The sequence below is a fragment of the Capra hircus genome, chromosome 29 (assembly GCF_001704415.2).
Source record: "Capra hircus breed San Clemente chromosome 29, ASM170441v1, whole genome shotgun sequence".
NCBI lineage: Eukaryota > Metazoa > Chordata > Mammalia > Artiodactyla > Bovidae > Capra > Capra hircus.
This window is the reverse complement of record NC_030836.1, coordinates 26,826,682-26,839,003: the sequence shown is the minus strand read 5'-3', so window position 1 is coordinate 26,839,003 and position 12,322 is coordinate 26,826,682. Positions and strand designations below refer to the sequence as shown.

Genomic DNA, 12,322 nt, shown 5'->3' with positions numbered 1-12,322 from the left:
TAGGAACTTGGAATGTTAGGTCCATGAATCAAGGCAAATTGGAAGTGGTCAAACAGGAGATGGCAAGACTGAATGTCAACATTCTAGGAATCAGCGAACTAAAATGGACTGGAGTGGATGAATTTAACTTAGATGACCATTATATCTACTACTGTGGGCAGGAATCCCTTAGAAGAAATGGAGTAGCCATCATAGACAACAAAAGAGTCCGAAATGCAGTACTTGGATGCAATCTCAAAAATGACAGAATGCTCTCTGTTCGTTTCCAAGGTAAACCATTCAATATCATGGTAATCCAAGCCTATGGCCCAACCAGTAATGCTGAAGAATCTGAAATTGAACAGTTCTATGAAGACCTATAAGACCTTTTAGAACTAACACCCCAAAAAGATGTCCTTTTCATTACAGGGGACTGAAATGCAAAAGTAGAAAGTCAAGAAACACCTGGGGTAACAGGCAAACTTGGCCTTGGAGTATGGAATGAAGAAGGGCAAAGGCTAATAAAATTTTGCCAAGAGAACGCACTGGTCATAGCAAACACCCTCTTCCAACAACACAAGAGAAGACTCTGCACATGGACATCACCAGATGGTCAACATGAAATTAGACTGATTACATTCTTTGCAGCTAAAGACGGAGAAGCTCTATACAGTCAGCAAAAACAAGACTGGGACCTGACTGTGGCCCAAATCATGAACTCCTTATAGCCAAATTCAGACTTACATTAAAGAAAGTAGGGAAAACCACTAGACCATTCAGGTATGACCTAAATCAAATCCCTTATGATTATACAGTGGAAGTGAGAAATATATTTAAGGGACTAGATCTGATAGATAGAGTGCCTGATGAACTATGGACAGAGGTTTGTGACACTGTACAGGAGACAAGGATCAAGACCATCCCATGGAAAAGAAATGCAGAAAAGCAAAATGGCTGTCAGGGGAGGCCTTACAAATAGCTGTGAAAAGAAGAGAAGCAAAAAGTAAAGGAGAAAAGGAAAGATATACCATTTTTATAGAGTTCAAAGAATAGCAAGGAGAGATAAGAAAGCCTTCCTCAGCAATCAATGCAAAGAAATAGAGGAAAACAACAGAATGGGAAAGACTAGCACCTCTTCAAGAAAATTAGAGATACCAAGGGAACATTTCATGCAAAGATGAGCTCGATAAAGGACAGAAGTTGTATGGACCTAAGAGAAGCAGGAGATATTAAGAAGAGGTGGCAAGAATACACGGAAGAACTGTACAAAAAAGATCTTCACGACCCAGATAATCACGATGGTGTGATTACTCACCTAGAGCCAGACATGTGGAATGTGAGGTCAAGTGGGCCTTAGAAAGCATCACTACGAACAAAGCTAGTGAACGTGATGGAATTCCAGTTGAGCTATTTCAAATCCTGAAAGACGATGCTGTGAAAGTGCTGCACTCAATATGCCAACAAATTTGGAAAACTCAGCATGGCAATAGGACTGAAAAGTCAGTATTCATTCCAATCCCCAAAAAAGGCAATGCCAAAGAATGCTCAAACTACCACTCAATTGCACACATCTCTGATCTGGGAGCAGTGCACTAAGAATAGTTTAGGCAATTTGAGCTTCATGGTTGAAGTACTGGCAATCAGATAATTATCCATATTTCCAAAATATAATAATGGCTTTTGAAGACAAACACTAAGGATCATTTATGATGTGTTTTTAAAAAATAATCATGTGTTTTGCATGTGTTCTCCATAGAATTCAAAGACAGTGGGGTCACAAAAATAAACTCAAAATGGATTAAAGATCTAAATGTAAGATCAGAAACTATAAAACTCCTAGAGGAGAACATAGGCAAAACACTCTCAGACATAAATCACAGCAGGATCCTCTATGATCCACCTCCCAGAATTCTGGAAATAAAAGCAAAAATAAACAAATGGGATTAATTAATTAAGTCTGACAACAAGGAATATAAGCAAGGTGAACATTAGAATAGTTGGATGTATTTTATATAAATGACCAAAATCTGCTTACATTAGAACTAAGCACAATCCAAGATTACATTAACTAGTTACAGTGTATTATTCTAGAATGTTGTTATTTTGATTTGTTATTATTTTTTTAAGACCGATGTGTTTTTAGTTTAACTTTATGAAGAAGTTTTAGTTCAGTTCAGCCACTCAGTCATGTCTAACTCTTTGTGACCCCATGGACTGCAGCACGCTGGGATTCCCTGTCCATCACTAGCTCCTGGAGCTTACTCAAACTCAAAATGATATAGAAATATGCACTTTAGAATGACTGAAATAGCTGAAGACATTTTTTAGCAAAGCAAAACTGCACATGGCACATACAGTCATCTCAATGTTAAATGCATTGACTTATTTTAGAGGTATGTCTTTGTATGTCTTAAGAGATTAAAGTAACATTAACTGCTTGAAACTGTAGGGAGAATATTTGGTTTTACAACAAAGGCTTAACATTGCAATCATCAGACATACCATGATCTTATAGCCAAAATGTTTCTGGTTGTTCTGAGTGGTCAACTGCATAGCAAATACTGTTTAAAGATAAAAGCACCTGGTTGAATTCAATTATGTTTTAGCATTTATTCCAGTTCCCAAATTTCATGATTTCATAATTCTTATTGGTTATGATACTAAGTTACACAGTAGTGAATTGAAAATTTAATTCAACATCATACATGCTGTCTGACCTGGGGATAATCCCTTCTACTCTTCAACTCTCTGAAAAAAAAACCTTAAATACCTGCTTTGTTTGAAAACTTTATTAAATGTTGCTTACTTGTTGCTTTTTTTCTGATGATCCAATGGATGTTGGCAATTTGATCTCTGGTTCCTCTGCCAGTTCTAAATGCAGCTTGAACATCTGGAAGTTCACAGTTCAGGTTCTGTTGAAGCCTGGCTTCGAGAATTTTTTAGCATCACTTTGCTAGCATGAGATTAGTGCAATTGTGTGGTAGTTTGAGCATTGTTTGCATTGCCTTTCTTTGGAATTGGAATGAAAACTGACCATTTCCAGTCCAGTGGCGAGTGCTGAGTTTTTCAAATTTGCTACCATATTGAGTGCAGCACTTTCACAGCATCATCTTTAAGGACTTGAAATAGCTCAACTGGAATTCCATCATGTTCACTAGCTTTCACTACCTTTCTAGGTAGTGGTGCTTCCTAAGGCCCACTTGATTTCACATTCCAGGATGTCTGGCTCTATGTGAGTGATAACACCTTTGTGGTTATCTGGGTCAGGAAGATATTTTTTGTATAGTTCTTCTGTGTATTCTTGGCACCTCTTCTTAATATATTCTGCTTCTGTTAGGTTCATACCATCTTTGTTTTTCATTGTGCCCATCTTTGTATGAAATATTCCCTTGGTATCTCTAATTTTCTTGAAGAGATCTCCAGTTTTTCCCATTCTATAGTTTTCTTCTATTTCTTTGCATTGATAACTGAGGAAGGCTTTCTATCTCTCCTTGCTATTCTTTGGAACTCTGCATTCAAATGGGTATGTCTTTCCTTTTTTCCTTTGCCTTTTGCTTCTCTTCTTTCCTCAGCTATTTGTAAGGCCTTCTCAGACAACCATTTTGCCTTTTTCATTTCTTTTTCTTGGGGATGGTCTTGATCAGTGCCTCCTGTACAATGTCACGAACCTCTGTCCATAGTTCTTCAGGCACTCTGTCTATTAGACCTAATCCCTTGAATCTATTTGCTACTTCCACTGTATAATCATAAGGGATTTGATATAGGTCATACCTCAATGGTCTAGTGGTTTTCTCTACTTTCTTTAAGTCAGAATTTGGCAATAAGCAGTTCAAAATCTGAGCCACAGTCAGCTCTGGGTCTTTGTTTTTCTGAGTGTATAGTGCTTCTCTGTCTTTGGCTGCAAAGACTACAATCAATCTGATTTCAGCATTGACCATCTGGTGATGTCCACATGTAGAGTCATCTCTTGTGTTGTTGGAAGAGGGTGTTTGCTATGACCAGTGTGTTCTCTTGGCAAAACTCTATTAGCCTTTGCCCTGCTTCATTCTGAACTCCAAGGCCACATTTGCCTGCTTTATTGACTATGCCAGAGACTTTGACTGTGTGTATCACAATAAACTGTGGAAAATTCTTAAAGAAATGGGAATGCTAGACCACCTCACCTGCCTCCTGAGAAATCTGTATGCAGGTCAAGAAGCAAAATTAGAACTAAACTTGGAACAACGGACTGGTTCCAAATTGGGAAAGGAGTACGTCAAGTCTGTATATTGTCACCCTGCTTATTTAACTTCTATACAGAGTACATCATGAGAAATGCTGGGCTTGAAGAAGCACAAACTGGAATCAAGATTGTCAGGAGAAATATCAATAACCTCAAATATGCAGATGACACCACCCTTATGGCAGAAAGTGAAGAGAAACTAAAAAACCTCTTGATGAAAGTGAAAGAGGACAGTGAAAAAGTCGGCTTAAAGCTCAACATTCAGAAAACGAAGATCATGGCATCTGGTCCCATCACGTCATGGGAAATAGATGGGGAAACAGTGGAAACAGTGTCAGACTTTATTTTTCTGGGCTCCAAGATCACTGCTTGTGGTGACTGCAGACATGAAATTAAAAGACGCTTACTCCTTGGAAGGAAAGTTATGACCAACCTAGATAGCATGTTAAAAAGCAGAGACATTACTTTACCAATAAAGGTCCATCTAGTCAAGGCTATGGTTATTCCAGTAGTCATGTATGGATATGAGAGTTGGACTGTGAAGAAAGTTGAGCGCTGAAGAATTGATGCTTTTGAACTGTGGTGTTGGAGAAGACTCTTGAGAGTCCCTTGGACTGCAAGGAGATCCAACCAGTCCATCCTAAATGAGATCAATCCTGGGTGTTCATTGGAAGGACTGATGCTGAAGCTGAAACTCCAGTACTTTGGCCACCTCATGCAAAGAGTTGACTCATTGGAAAAGACCCTGATGCTGGGAGGGATTGGGGGCAGGAGGAGAAGGGGTGAGAGAGGATGAGATGGTAGGATGGCATCACCGACTCGATGGACATGAATTTGGGTAATCTCAGGAAGTTGGTGATAGACAGGAAGGCCTGGCGTGCTGTGATTCATGGGGTCTCAAAGTGTTGGACACAACTGTGCGACTGAACTGAGGTCTGTTGTTCTGTCCTCAAGTGGTGTCCTACTCTTTGTGACCCCATGGACTGTAGCACAACAGGCTTCCCTGTCCTGCACTATCTCTTGGAGTTTGCTCAAACAAATGTCCATTGAGTCAGTGATACTATTTAACCATCTCATCCTCTGCTGCTCCCTTCTCCTCCTGCCCTCAGTCTTTCCCCACATCAGGGTCTTTTCCAGTGAGTTAGCTCTTCACATCAGGTGGCCAAAGTATTGAAGTTTGAGCTTTAGCATCAGTCCTTCCAATGAATATTCAGGGTTGATTTCTTTGGGGATTGACTATTTTGCTCTTTGTTGTCCAATGGACTCTCAAGAGTATTCTCCAGCATCACAATTTGAGAAAAAAATATTTTTCAGCACTCAGCCTTCTTGATGGTCCAACTCTCACATCCATACATGACTAATGGAAAAAACTTAACTTTGGCTATGACGACTTTTGTTGGCAAAGTGATGTCTCTGCTTTTTAATACGCTGTCTAGGTTTTTCATGGCATTTTTTCCTAGGAGATAATGTCTTAATTTTGTGGCTGCAGTCACTGTCCAAAGGGATTGTAGAGCCCAAGCAAATAAAATCGATCACTGTTTCCTCTTATTCTCCACCTATTTTCCATGTAGTGGTGGCACCAGATGCCAAGATCTTATTTTTTTAAATGTTGAGTTTAGAAAGCATTTTACCACCCAATGAGATTTAAACTAGAACATAATAATTAAAAAAATCACAGTTACTGACGTTATGAAATTTGGAACTTCATATTAAGGAGGTCTAATATCTATCATAATGAAACACAATATGAAAATAAAACTGGAGTAAAATCAGAGAGACATACTACGGGCACCTGATGTGAAGAGCCAACTCTTTGGAAAATACCATGATGCTGGGAGAGATTGAAGGCAGGAAAAGAAGGAGAAAACAGAGGATGAGATGGTAGGATGGCATCACCAATTCAATGGACATGTGTTTGAGCAAAGTCCGGGAGATAGAGAAGGACAGAGAAGCCTCAGATGCTGAGTTCATGCGGTCACAAACTGTCGGACTTGACTGAGTGACTGAACAACAGCAGAGAGGAATGGAAATTTGAATGGGTCTCCTAATGGATTCAGAATAGAGAGCAGAATAGAGAATAGTTTCAACATCTTGGAATTTTTATTAATTTCAAATAATCTTCTCTGTTACTTATTAGTTCTGACCTAATCTCCAAAGAATCCACGTCTCAGAGTCTGATTAATATATTTTGTTGGAAAACAAGTTACTGAGATCTATTATGAAAGGATCAATTAAGGTTAGAGGTTTCTCTATTAAATATATTGTAGATAATTAAGAATTGGGGAATTCCTTGGCAGTCCAAATAACTGATATGCCATCATAATATTGACTCTGTTCATATATGTTTTTCACAGCTTAAATTTTTTTTTCAGGGCAAATTTGACATCCCTATTCCGTAGGCTATAGATCAGGGGGTTTAGCATGGGCACAATGATGGTATAAAACACAGAGGACACTTTCCCTTGGTCCATGGAGCTGACTGATGATGGCTGTAGGTACATAAATGCAGCAGATCCATAGAAAATAGCAACAGCAGCGATGTGAGAACTGCAGGTGCTGAAGGCTTTGGACCTGCCCTCCATGGAGTGTTTGGAGGATGCTGGAAATGATGAAGATGTAGGAAGCAAGAATAACCAGAGCAGGAGTCAAAATGTTAAATGCACTCAAGAATATAACCAATAATTCATTGACGTAGATGCTGGAACAGGATACCTCCAAGAGTGGAAAGAGATCACAGAAATAATGGTTAACGATATTGGTCTTGCAGAAAAAGAGTCTCAACATAAATCCTGTATGGATTGTGGATCCAATGATGCCCAAAATATAAACTCCCACTGTGAGGAAGAAGCAGATGTGATAAGACGTGGTGATGTTGTAAAGCAAGGGGTTGCAGATGGCAACATAGCGGTCATATGCCATCGCAGCCAACATGTGACTTTCTGCAATAGCAAAAATGATGAAGAAATAAAGTTGAGTCATGCATTCAGGATAGGAGATAATATTCTTCTCTGCCACAAAGTTCACCAGCATTTTGGGGGTAATGACAGTCGACTGACAGAGATCAATAAAGGACAAGTTGATAAGGAAATAGTACATGGGGGTGTGCAGGTGAGAACTGAGCCCAATCAGTGTGATCATGCCCAGGTTCCCCACCACCGTGACTACATAGATTCCTAGGAAGAGGAAGAAAAGGGGCAGCTGGAGTTGTGGCTGTCCTGTGAGCCCAGTGAGGATAAACTCAGTCACTGAGGAGTGATTTCCAGGGTCCATTTTCTTCTCAGTTCCTTCTATATTTAAAGAGAAAATGAGAATATTTTATGCCTGTGTGTGCATGTGTATGAGTGTCTATGTGCACTTGTGTACATGTGAGTGGGTGTTGGGGAGAGTAATTCTGGGTAAGTCATTGTTCAGTCTCTCATCAAAGAAGGCTCATAATGCAGTGATCTCCTGAGCCTCTCCTGCTTGCTTCTCTGAGATAATGATGTTAGTTGAACCAGAGAAAAAAATAAAATTAAAATTAATTATTTTATAATTAAGATATTTCATAACATTTTAAGAGAAAATACCAATTTCTAGATTTTTAAAATCAGAGTGAATATTACTATTGATACTTCTGAGGACTTTTTCTTTCTTTCCATATTCTTTGTGTATGTGTTAATACTCATGTAAAATGGCATAGTATTTTTAATATAAATTTATTTATTTTAATTGGAGGTTAATTACTTTAAAATATTTTATTGGTTTTGCCATACATCAACATGAATCTGCCACAGGTATACATGTGTTGCCCATCCTGAGCCCCCCTCCCCCCTCCCTCCCCATACCAGTGATCCCTCTGGGTCGTCCCAGTGCACCAGCCCCAAGCATCCAGTATCATGCATTGAACCTGGACTGGCAATTCATTTCATATGTGATATTATACATGTTTCAATGCCATTCTCCCATATCATCCCACCCTCTCCCTCTCCCACAGAGTCCAAAAGACTATTCTGTACATCTGTGTCTCTTTTGCTGTCTTGCATACAGGGTTATAATTACCCTCTTTCTAAATTCCATATATATGTGTTAGTATACTGCATTGATGTTTTTCTTTCTGGCTTACTTCACTCTGTATAATCGGCTCCAGTTTCATCCACCTCATTAGAACTGATTCAAATGTATTCTTTTTTAATGGCTGAGTAATACTCCATTGTGTATATGTAACTCGAAATAGAACTGCCATATGACCCAGAGGAAACAAGAATTGAAAGAGACACATGTACCCCAATGTTCATTGCAGCACTGTTAATAATAGCCAGGACATGGAAGCAACCTAGATGTCCATCAGCAGATGAATGGATAAGAAAGCTGTGGTACATATACACAATGGAGTATTACTCAGCCATTAAAATGGCATAGTATTTTTATTTCACCCAGAATATGTGAGTAGTGTGTGCTTTCTCTAGCAAATTAACATATAATTCATAAATATGAAATGTTTATTAATTTCAGATATTTTCTGTACTAGAATCATAACTCAAAATATCTGAAGGACTGGGCAACTATCTGTATCATTTCACTTGAGATCTACTTCTTTAATGTCCCAACATCCTTCTCCCTGAACTATGACCCCAGGGAGCAGAAACATAACTGCATGGCAGACATCATCCTTATACCTCAATAGGTTTTCCAGACTCAAGAACCTTCCTCCTTTATTCTAATTTTGATAATTGGGAGTCAGAATATAACAACCTCAATATAGGTCATATATTCCATCACTGTGACCAGGGGATCAGTGTACAAAGTTTAGTTCATGGAATTTGCACTTCATGGTTGATGGAAAAGATGAGAAAACTATAATCACACTCCCTCCCCCCTTAATATGAGAAGCATTTTTGAACACAGATACTAGGTCCTGTTTATTCTGGTCTTTTTTATTAATATAATCCTGTATTTTGCAGATGCTCTCTATGGAATTCAAGGATGATAGAGATGTGGATTAGTAGAGCACATGCAAAATGCAATTAGAAATTTTAATTTAAACTCAGTACTTAACAACTGTGGGATGTGTTCTTTGTTTAAAGACCAACTCACTTTTAGTTTACATTTGTATAGGTAATGAGTAGATTCTAGAAAATGGAAATTCAAAATCTTACTTAAAACTCAAGCAATAGTTGGATTAATGTGTTCATTCAAGATGCAATACTTTATGTGATAGAGAAAAACTGGAAAACTAGTAAACTAGTAAAATCATCTAAACTCTGCCATATTAGAATGGTTAGAATAACTAAGGATGTATTTCTAGCAAAATTAAAACCCATGTGACACCTGACAGCTATAGTTCAACATGTTGGTTTGTTTAAGAGTTATTGGGCTCATTTTATGTGTCACCAATAGAATGAAGTAAAAATAACTGCTTAAAAATATTGGAGAAATATTTGGTTTCACAACAAAACAAACACTCCAACTATCAAAATACCCAGATCTTTCAGGCAAAATGTTGATTTCATCTTAAATAACTAGTTACTTAGCAGGAATTATTAATAACAGTAAGCATCTCATGCTTGGATTAAATAATTTTTAACATCTCAGTTTCACTGTTTCATGATTTTATAATTCTTAAAAAAACATCTGCCTGCAATGCAGGAGACAGAGAAGGAATCAAACCAGGAATCACAGGTTTGATCAAACCAGGAATCAAACCAGGAATCACGGATTTGATCCCTGTGTCAGGAAGATCCCCCGGAGGAGGAAATGGCAACCCACTCCAGTATTATTGCCTGGAGAATCCCATGGACAGAGGAGTCTGGTGGGCTATAGTCTATGAGGTCACAGAGAGTTGGACATGACTTAGTGACTAAACACTCACACATAAGTCCTGGTAGCAAGTTAGAATTAGTGGATTGAAGCGTCGCTGAACTCCATACGTACCATAAGACCTTGAGATAATCAGATCTGCTCTCCAACTCTGAAAAAGCAAAAATCTGTTTCATGTGAAAATTAAGTAAAATGATTCTCACAAGGAGCTTAGCCCACTCCCTGGCTCTTGGTAAGAAAATGTCAAAGTTATTTTACTGTTAAACTATTCAGCTTCTCCCTATAATATGCTTTATTTGACCAGCATTTTCATTCTTTAATCATGGCCAAAATGTTAAGTTTTCTTATCCTTAGAACATCTTCTTGTTGCTCCTTTCTACATTAATACATATAGTAATATAGAGATTTGAAATATTTTACTGAATATTAACTTCTTAAATTATGAATATTTTCCATGGTCTCCAAATAAGGCCAAACCAAATTATTTGTCATTCCTAGATTCAGATCATCTGACAAGAAAAATTTTCTTTTTGATGTTCCAACAGGTATCACAAGTTTTAATTATTTCACAAAAGAACATAGTAGGCTTTCATTTTTGACTCATCAAATTCCTTTAGCTTGTCTCACTCTATGCCCTTTATCTTATAAAATGCATTTGATTTTGAAGACCCATTAGTTAAGGACTTTAACAGTGGAAGCCCCAGTCAATAAGAAAATTTTCTATGTGCCCATGAATATATTTTTATATTATATTTAGTACATAAATAAATCTGCATCAATTATTATGGCTTATTTATTGATTTTTCTTCAGCACTAGAGTGTTTTGTTTACTCAGTACAATGTTTGGCATGGTGCCTTATATATAGCAAGCATCAATAAACATGAGCCTTTAATAAAAATCATTTGAAAGATGCTTAGCTACATATTAATATAGACTCCACATAAGTGAACAAAATTCTCACACTATCTCTGTCAAAGTGAGTAAAGAAGGAAGTGTTGGTCACAATTTTACTCAGCCAGGGACAGGAGAGTGTCCTTGCTCGGAGGTAGTCTTTGTTCATTTGCTGTTGTTTAGTCACTCGGTCATGTCTGATTCTTTGCAAGGACTATAGCATGGACTGTACAGTCCATAGACTGTAGCATGCTAGGCTTCCGTGGCCTTCGCCATCTCCCAGAGTTGCACAAACTCACGTCCAGTGATGCCATTCAACCATCTCATCCTCTCCTTACTCGTAATGTAGTATGAATATTAGAGTGAGGACAGACAGATATTTAAAAAAGAAAGAAAGAAAGAAAAACTTTCTGCATTTGTAATTGCACTTGGAGGCAGGGTGGTGCTAAGTGGTAAAGAACCTGCCTGCCCATGCAGGTAGATGTAAGAGATACAGGTTCTATCCCTGGGTTGGGAAGATCCCCTAGAGGAGGGCATGGCCACCCACTCCAATATTCTTGTCTGGAGGATCCCATGGGCAGAGGAGCCTGGTGGGCTACAGTCCACAGGGTCACAAAAAGTTGGACACAACTGAAGTGATTTAGCACAGAGCCACAGCTGAAGTTCTAAAATCATAAAAGTCAGGGCTGGGATTCAGACACACAGTCCTTGTTCCCTGAAATTTCAGAGTTATGTGTTTCTCCCCAATTTCTCCAAAGAGGGGTGGGGGGATATCTGATGTTGCTGGTGGATAGCTCTGAATACTAACCTTGCAGGGCTGTTAGACGTTGAAGTGTCATAGCCTAATAGCCTCCATGATAATGATATGTCACTGGTCCTGACCTCTGATGAAAGTAACAGCTCTCGGTAAAGACTGGTTGATATGAATGATAATTTTATACTCTGCATATTGATTCTTAGAGTCTAATTAGGAAAAATGAGAGTGAACTCCCATTAGGTTCATATCCCATAAGTATCAACTCTTGGGAAAAGAATCAATTAGAGTTTTGCTTTTCCCCCTTTGGTTCTCATGTGTTTAATAGTATCATGTAGCTGTGATTCAGTGCTCTTGTTGGATTCTGTATTGTAAACAAGGATGTGACAGACAGAGTTTGCTAGAGCTCCAGTGAATTTCATGTCCACTTATGGATAAAGTAATTTCCCACTAGGTGAAAATGAGAAAATCGAGGGAAACAAACTTTATAGGTAAGATGTGATAGCTTTTTTTTTCTTTTTCATGTAAAATACTAATTGTGCTTAAATATTGTGATATACTCAGGAAACAAAAATACTTATATTATTTTAGTATCCATGAGGAACTGAAAGTGTACCTGATAATAGAGTGATCAGAAATGCATGGAGAATTAGAAAGGTGTATAAGACGAAAAAAGGAG

General features: G+C 38.2%; 1 pseudogene; it reads right to left on the bottom strand.

The window, feature by feature from the left end:
• LOC102176201 lies at nt 6,550-7,471 on the bottom strand (annotated as a pseudogene).